The 9,005-nt window shown below is 43.0% G+C and overlaps 1 long non-coding RNA gene across 1 annotated transcript; it reads left to right on the plus strand.

The window, feature by feature from the left end:
- Window positions 1-7,325: 7,325 nt before the first annotated feature.
- On the plus strand, window positions 7,326-8,587 carry LOC123185238 (uncharacterized). The gene is made up of 2 exons (XR_006493246.1): window positions 7,326-7,938; window positions 8,036-8,587. It is a non-coding gene; the product is annotated as an uncharacterized lncRNA (long non-coding RNA).
- Window positions 8,588-9,005: the final 418 nt, after the last annotated feature.

Raw genomic sequence — 9,005 nt, forward strand, 5'->3', positions numbered from 1 at the left:
TTTGAGTGGATGGAATGTTTCCTACGTAATCTAGTGCAAATGAATCCTATGGTAAAATTCCTATGGTTTACAATCCTGCGAATCAAACAACCAAGATAGGAAAAATTCCTAAGGATTAGAATCCTCCAAAATTCCTTTGAGAATCCTTTGAATGAAAGAATCCCTTAATCTATTTTATGATTCATGGAATTATGCATTGTAAAGCATAAAGTAACAACAAATAATGGCAATTCAACTAGCAAAAAAAGTTTGGGCAGTTATGATACGAAAGATTCTAGAACAAAGGAGAAGCACTTGTGTTTTGAGGTTTGTGCGTTATGCTTAAGTTCAACCATGGAGTCTACTAGATTGTACATGTGGAAACATCTGGTGGGGGCTAGAACATGGTGCGAGGGGCCAAGTGAAGGGTGACTATGAAGGAGTGCACAAGTGCGAGATCGATATGCAAAGAGAGGGGGCGAGAACGTGCGTTGTTGCGCAGTGGCAGAGCCATAAAAAATGAGCTAGGGGGCCAAGCATTGCTGATCCTTTATGAGGAGGGCCAATTCATCAACTTAAACCATTTTACCATCAATTGTCTAATGATCACATTCATATTATCCTCAATATATAGTGATGTTAGGGGGCGGCAGGGCCCTTGCTACCCCTGTCTTCACCAATATGCGCGTGTCTGAGAGATGAACCGGAAGGCATGGATGATGAGAGGGGGACGTTGGATATATAATTAATGCGGGTGTATTAGATATCTATACCTACTAATAAAGTAAGGTGCGTTTCTCCAATTTTTTCATCCATTCACCATCGAAAAGTTTTTTCTATTTGAGGTGGTACTAATTTTTTGTTCGTTCTCTATTAGAAAAGGAAAAACGCCCGAATTTCATACATGGGCCACCAATAGTGTGGCCCAGCAAAGCCAGCCCATTTATTTTCGTGCCCACGTAAGTAGCAAAACTCTATTTATTGCAGTGAGCGTCAAATAGCAGCAAATTCACACATGGCCACCAAGCTGGGCTGACCCGTTTTCTTTTTCTTTGTTATATTGTAGTGAGCATCAAATAGCAGCAAACTCTATTAATTTTGTGCCCATGCAACTGGAAAACTCCTATTAATTGCACTGAGCGTCAAATATTTACAAATTCGCACAGGGCCCCCTATACAAATTTGCACAGGGCCCCCTAGCTGGGCTGAACTGTTTTTTCTGGTTCCGTGTTATGTTTCTATTTTTCTTTTTCCATTTCTTTCTTTTTTACTTTCCCGTTTCTTTTGTCTTATTTCCTTTCAAGTTTATTTTTCTTTCTCCCTTTTTCATAAATTCAAAAAAAATCGGAACAGTTCATATTATTAGAAAAACTCGATTTTTTAAAAAGATCTAAAGTTTTAAAATATTTTTTTGAAAAATGTTCAGAATATTAAAATTTTGTTCTCATTCCAAAATTGGTACAGATGTTTTTTAAATGTTCCATTTTTCTTTGACTTTCCAAAGTTTTTCGGGTTTCCAAAAAAACATTTAAAAAATGTTCGAAATATGAACAATATTCTCTTTTTGGTGAAATATTCGCAAATTCAGGATAATGTCCGAGGTTAAAGAAAAACATTTTAAAAAATTGTTCTGAGTGTTCAAAATGTTTTTCCTTTTTCAAAAGCAATCACAAATTCGAAAAATGTTCTTGTTATTTTAAAAGGTTCATGATTTTAAATTAAATTGTGAATTTCGAATGATTCAAGTTTTGTTGTATATATTTAAAAACTTTTTTCCGTTTCTATATCTTTTTCTTTCCTGTTTCTTTTCTCTTTCTTTCTTTCAAGCTTATTTTTCTTTCTCCCTTTTTTTGTAAATTTAAAATATTCAAAAAAGTTCAGAATACCAGAAAAATTCGAATTTTGAAATATATTCTGATTTGAAAATTCTGAAATATATTTTATTTTGAAAAAAAATCGGAACATTAAATCTTTGCTCTCATTCTAAAATAGTCACAAATCCGCATAGGGCGACCAAGCTTGCGTGAACCGTTTTCTTCCTTTTGGTCTGTGTTATGTTTGTATTTTTCTTTTTGTCGCCGTTTCTTTTGTCTTTTTCCTTTCAAATTTATTTTTCTTTCTCCTTTTCTCATAAATTCAAAATTCTCAAAAAAGTTCAGATTATTAGGAAAATTGGCATTTTTTAAAAAATGTCGAAAATTTGAAAATATATTATGTTTTGAAAAATGTTTGAAATACAAAAAATGTTCTCATTCCAAAAATGGTATATATTTTTATACACGTTCCATTTTTTTCTTGTGTTTTCCAAAGTTATTTGAGATTTTGCAAAAAAATCATCTTAAAAATGTTTGAAATATGAAAAAAATTCTTGTTTTGGTGCAATGTTCGCAAATTTAGAATAATGACCGAGTTTAAAGAAACACATTTAAAAAAATCTGAATGTTCAAAATGTGTTTCATTTTTAAAAACCAATCACAAATTCAAAAAGTTTTCAAGTTATTTTAAAAGGTTCATGTTTTCACATAGAAGGGACATTGGTGTCTGGTGATGTGCTAAATATGCTAATGAAACATGATTTATGCGCTACAATTAGTAATTCATCCTGTTACGCAATCATAAGAGAGAATGGTCGAAACTACCATGCCCCGAAGGTCGCCGCGTAGCTACCAAATGAGGAGGTAGACACAACCCCAACACAGAGGCGGACCCGGAGAAAAAAGGCACAAGTTAGATGGTTGCCGGCACACCGACTAATCCCACCACTATCAAGATCTCACAGGACAAACATGACCCGCGAGAAGTCCACAACACCTCTCTCTATCACATCGCTATGCTGATCGTTTTTCTTTGACATGTTATGGTGATCTTTTTGGTGGACACATCAATTATCTCTCCCATTGCTTCCGGGAAAGAAATATCTCTCTTGTTGCAACGCACGGGCATATGTGCTAGTGTAATCCTATATAGAGAGGTATAGATTGATCGATGTGTATGTCAGAAAGAGGGTGAGACCTCACTAGACATATAGATTGATCATTTTGTGTGGAAAAGTGGGAAAGACCTAGCTATATATAGACACAGATAGAGGAACATCGATCGTTGCGCATGAACGTGAGAGATAAATAATGCACGATATGATGAAGAGGGGGAGGTGTGTGTGTGTGCATGCCTGGGAGACCGACCTGAAGAAAAAGACTACATGTGTGCAATGGATAATGACGAGTGGTAGTGTGTGTGCATACATGCACGAGAGAAAGCTAGTGGTACAATTATAAAGAGAAGACGACTGTGTGGGTGTAAAATACTAGGTGAGGTCATAATCAATGTAAATTTGAATTCAAATATTTGAATAAGACATCATGATGTTTGAAACCCATGCATGCATGAATATAACTGAGATATGCGCAGTGTGGTTTGGAAACGAGCATGTTGTACTATATACACATTGAATAAGGTCAGTCTGATTTGAATTTGACATACCGATGGCAGACATCATTTGGCAACATTGCATGTGTGAATGGACACACTATTCTAATTGGAGATGATGTGTGGCTTTCGCATCACATATCTATATCTATACCCCTATATATTATATTTTATATTTTATATATAGTGTGCGGATAACTTTAACTTTGAAAGATGGTCGTTGGATGAAGCCAATCTGATGGTGCAGAGATGGCAAATTCGAGCACTACTGGCCGTTGGATATCATCTAGATTCCATCAGATTTTGCCAGATGTACAATCTAGAAGACTCCATGGTTGAACTTAAGCATAATGCACAAACCTCAAAACACAAGCACTTCTTCTTTGTTCTAGAATCTTCCGTATTAGAATTGCACAAATGTTTTTCTACATGATTTGTCATTATTTGTTTTTACTTTATGCATTACAACACACAATTCCATGAATCTTAAAAAAGATTAGCTTTCTTATAAAAACTAGATGATTTTGAATGAAATGAACTATAAGAATTAAACAAACATCTACATCATGCATATATGGCTCAAAGCTTACATTCTATAATGTGGTATTTATTCATAATTTGTTTGCCAAATCTCATGCGTGCAATGAATGTGTACCTTACTAGTCTAAATGGTGTGTGTGTGTGTGTGTTGTGCGTGTTAAACACATTGTACGTAGTATCATACACGGTTTAGATTCTGAACATCTAGCTAGAGCACACTTGTACTATGATTTGAATTCAACATAAAATGGATACATATATTTAAATTTGAGATCGTATATACATATAGTTCGTATTTATATAGGAATTTACTTCTCCTATATTCATGTCATGTGTTGTGAAGATAATATTTAGATGGTTGTATAACTAACCCGGGTACAATCCCATTCATATAGGGAAAATGTACTCAAATTTAGTCCATCTGCTAGACAACACACATTGTTTTTTATTGTTGAGGGAAGTGCAAATTGTTTTGGTACAGTACACGTTATGTTTGTTGTCCCGATTTTTTTTTGTTTTTAATGCATTTCTAGTAGTGTAGTAAAACGGGACGTAACTCTCTCTAGTGATGAGCTGCAAATTGTATTTTTTGGTACACGTTAAGCTTGTTCTCTCAAAATTTCAAGCTGCGCCTTATTATGCCGATATTTCAAGCTATCATCTTTGTCTATCGTGCTACAAAACTCCCACCTCTTCAACCCGCGCCTTGTTACCTCGAAATATTTAAGATTTATCTTTGTCTCGTTGTGCTCTGAAAACTCCCCCATCTCAACTCGCGCCATGCAATCCCAAAATTACAATGCGTGCGAAACCTCCCACCTCCTGTGAAAACCCGACACGCGAAATGCCCGTGATACCCGTGAAACGAAAGAACCACCTAGCTCAAATTGGTGGGGGTACTTTCATAACTTAGCCCACATTTCGGACAAGCGCGTCCCTAAGCCATGGTTCCCCACTGTCATCCCATCCACCCACCCATTCGTACACCAAGGCCGCGAAATCCCGTGAAGCCCCACACCCTCCTCCGTTCGCCAGCCAGCCGGAGCCTCTTCCCCGATGACATCGTCCACAACAACACCTCGACGTCCCTCATCCACCGTACATCGTTGATATCATCATCCGTCATCGATCTCATCATCCCACCGGTTCAGCCAGCCCGTCCTCCACCTCCAAGGAGTTGCCCCGACATTCCCCTCGTCTTCCGCGCCACCTCCATTCCCACACTGCCATCTTCACCTGCACCACTGGAAGAGCAGCATCATCACCATTTCCTCGGATGAAGCTGAGGCCTAATCGGTGCCACAAAAGAGGTTGTACAATAATCGTCACATTTTCTTATTGATTCGACCTCATGGTGCTACCGGTGCTCGGTCCCGAGCCGACATGGCGTGGCTCCATCCACGGCGGCGTCGCCGGCCACTTCCTCCACGGCATCGCTCCCTCGGCGGCGACGTCCATATCAGTAGGAGTTGCTGCTACTTTAGCTCTCGCTTGCGTTGTTGGTCTGCTCTTGCTCTCGGTCCCCTACTTGGTCTGCTCTTGCTCTTGCTCTTGCTCGTGCTGCTTCTCTTGCTCTTGCTTGCAATGATGCTCCAATTTAGCTACACTTCAGTCGACCGAATCGACTTTTGGGTCAGTACATTTTCAAGGGTGTGGGGCTCTCCAGAGTTAAGGAAGAACCAACCGCGGTGGGGAGGGGGGCTCCTCGGAGAGGTACCCCACTATCTATCTTAGGGTTCAGGGTGGGGGCGGTGGTCGCCGGCGGTGGTGGGGCGGTGGCGTGGAGACCACCGAAGAAAATGCTCGGCACGGGGGGCCTAGAGGGATGGCCGGGGCAGCGGCAAACTGGCGGTGGGGAGTGGTTTCGCAGCGGGCGGGGCGGCGCACTGCCTGCCGCGGGTGGCGAGGGTGGAGATTTGGCCTGTGGTGGCTGGCGGCTTAGGGGGTGGACGTTGAAGATGAACTGCAGGCCCTTGATATCGTATCCAACGGCTGGAAAATCGACTGACCAGAGATAAAAAAGTCAGTCGACTGACGTGTAGCCTCACCCTGATGCTGCTACACGACCAGCTGCCCCAGCTCTCACATGCACTGCTGCTCCGGGCGCTGCTACTGCTGCTACTGCTTTTCTGCTACTAGTGTGTTCAGTTTCGACAGTAAAATTCAGTTTCGACAGCAAAATTCAGTTTTGATAGTTAAGTTCAGTTTTGACAGTTAAATTCAGTTTCGACAGTTAAGTTCAGAGATGAGCGGCTGATGTATTTTACATATAGAACTTTGTGGTTATGTATTTTACGTCATCTATTGGAGATTCTATTAGAATTCCACTCAGGTTAACATTGTCGCTCTTGTCCTAGTTCATCCTCGGCGTCGTACAACTCAACGGAGCTGCTCCAACGACGAAACCCTCCATCACAGGGGAGCAGTACCCAGGGCACCATCTCCAGACACCTAAGACCTTCTTCCCCTCCTCCGACAACCAAGTCAGCCGGAGCATCCTCACCGACCAACCCAATCATGTTGAGATCGACATGGCTTCGCCAAAGAGGTTGTACACTTGTTGCATCTCTTTTTTACTCTACATGTTATATACATTGTCCACTGAGCACACGTCGTAACGTGAAATACGATTAGTTTCTCCTATATGACTGTGACGCCCCGAGACCGATGTGCCAGGTGTCTTCTTATTATTCGCTGTCGTTGCCATGTCTTTGCTTGCATGTCGAATCTTGTCATGTCATCATGTGCATTGCATCATCATGTTTTCGAAACTTGCATGCATCCCGGCCTCCTCGTTCTCTCCGTTGCCCGTTCTGAGCCCAGACACACTTGCACGCGCCCGCGGCATGTCCAAAATATTATTTTATAAGTGGCCGGAAAATTTTCTCGGAATGGGTTGAAAGTTGGCGTGCGGTCTTATTATAGTGTACATAGACCGCTTGTCAAGTTTCATTGCATTCATAGTTCGTTTGATAGCCCAACCGTTAAACTATAGCGACAATATAGTCGGTCAAATCGTTGGAAGTTTTGGTCTCCGAAACAGTCGCCGGGTCTCTTTCTCTTTTCTCTCCCCTCAGCCCGAGGCCTCTCAGCAACCCACCTACAACACACTTGACCTCATTCGCCTAACCCCTCTTTGCACAGTGCATCGACCTCCTCGCGCGCGCGTCCGAAAGCTATCGCGGACCCGATCCTGGCAGTCGTTATCATTGTGTCCGGATCATCCCCAAACATCTACAAAACATCTCCTTTTTTCTTTTTTGGACTCCCATAGCATTTTATCTTGACCGTCCGATTTCGATCGGATGATCCAAACTCCCTCCTTTCCTTATATATATAGCATCCCCTAACCTAATCTAGTCTAACCCTAAAATATAGCCCACTTGTCCCATCCACCAAATCCCTCCGCCGCCACCAGTCCACTACATCTTCCTCAGGATCCCCTTCTCCTCGTCTTCCTCCACCCACCAACAGGAGCCCGAGATCTTTCTCCACGACCCCGAGCACTTGATCCACCGGACCAACCACCTTCTCCTCTTAATCCATGGCCACCTCCTACTCGAGCAACCAGCGCCCCGCTGTTTTCTCTCCCCTGTCCGATCTGGAGGAGAGGAGCTCCTCCAGGCCCCACCTAGCGTGATAGTCGCCGGTCACCCAAGCAGCAGCAGATGAGCATCACGGCCCTCCTCTTCCTCATGTTTTCTCCTTGTCCTCGTGTATCCTCCTCCATCTCTCAACTCCCCTCCTTTGCTTCTTACCGCAAGAACCGGTTGCAGCTGTCGAACACCATGGATTCGCGCCAAGAGCTCTTATGGTCACCGTGACCTCGCCGTCAGGATCCGCTTCCTCCTGCGACCCTCCAGCCACCCGCCACAACCTTCGTCATGCCCGCGAGCTTCGCCTGCACCTCGCCTCCCCGACATGAACTGTCCCGATCCGACCATCTCCGGTGGCCTCCTCATCGTCGCGGCCTAGGCAAACTACAGACCCACCGTGACCTCGCCCGCGCCTCCCTTTACCTCTCCCCTTTCCCTCTTTGGTCCTCTCTCTCGCTCACGATCTCTCTGCCTCTCACCTTGCTTCCCTGCAGGAACCGAACAACACCGCTGCCTCCCCTGCCGACTTGAATCCGCCGGATCCGGTGACTCTTGCCGCCGCCACCAAGAACCTTGCCGGGGAACGACGTTCCGCCCCTGGACCCGCTCGTTTCAGCCGCCGCTGCCGCTCTGAACCTCGCGCCCCGCTGCTGACTGCTTCGTTTCAATCGAGGACGAGCGGTCCCTCTTCGTCGTGTTGACCGCACAAGACCAGTGCCTGGGCCGTGTCTCGCGTGAGGTCCACCAACCGGCCCGGCTGCCAGGCCCAGCGGCGCTCGGCCTGCCAAGCCTCTTCCCTGACTGGGCCTCAACCCGATGTTAGCAGCCCTGCTCCATGTGCACTGTTGGGCTGACCAGATTTGGCCCGTTTCATTTTTTTTCCACAAAACGAATTTCCTATTTATTCCAGAGTTGGCAGTTTTACAGAATAACCCCTAAGCCTCATGCATATTGTAACTCTCAAACCGTGCATCACTTGTAAATAACTTATATATGAAAATGGTTATAATTTTGTGTATATTCATAATATCCAACTTTCATCCATATTTAAAATGTTTAAAATGATGTTTGCACATATTTTGCCTATTATCTTGTTAAAATGATTTAATTCATAACTAAATAACCGTAACTCGAAATGTAATAAGCTTTATATGTAAATGGGGTGGAAAATGCCTAGTTTAACGTGGTGGCTTTACTTTGCATGTTTAACAACTATAAAATATGGTTTAGGATTGAACAGTACCATAACCAAAATATGCACATGAGGAGTTTCCGGACTTGTTGTTTGTCATTTCGGCCTCATTTAAACTTGCCTAGATAGGTAGTTTTCATTTGCTTCACCCTCTTGCCATGTTTAACAACATTTAATATTGTTGTGTACATAAAAGAGATCGAACTAAATAACTTGAACGTGGTGTTTCGTCAATATGCAATGGAGTTGCATATTGAGCTCCACTTAATTTG

Source organism: Triticum aestivum, chromosome 2A, assembly GCF_018294505.1.
Source record: "Triticum aestivum cultivar Chinese Spring chromosome 2A, IWGSC CS RefSeq v2.1, whole genome shotgun sequence".
Lineage (NCBI taxonomy): Eukaryota > Viridiplantae > Streptophyta > Magnoliopsida > Poales > Poaceae > Triticum > Triticum aestivum.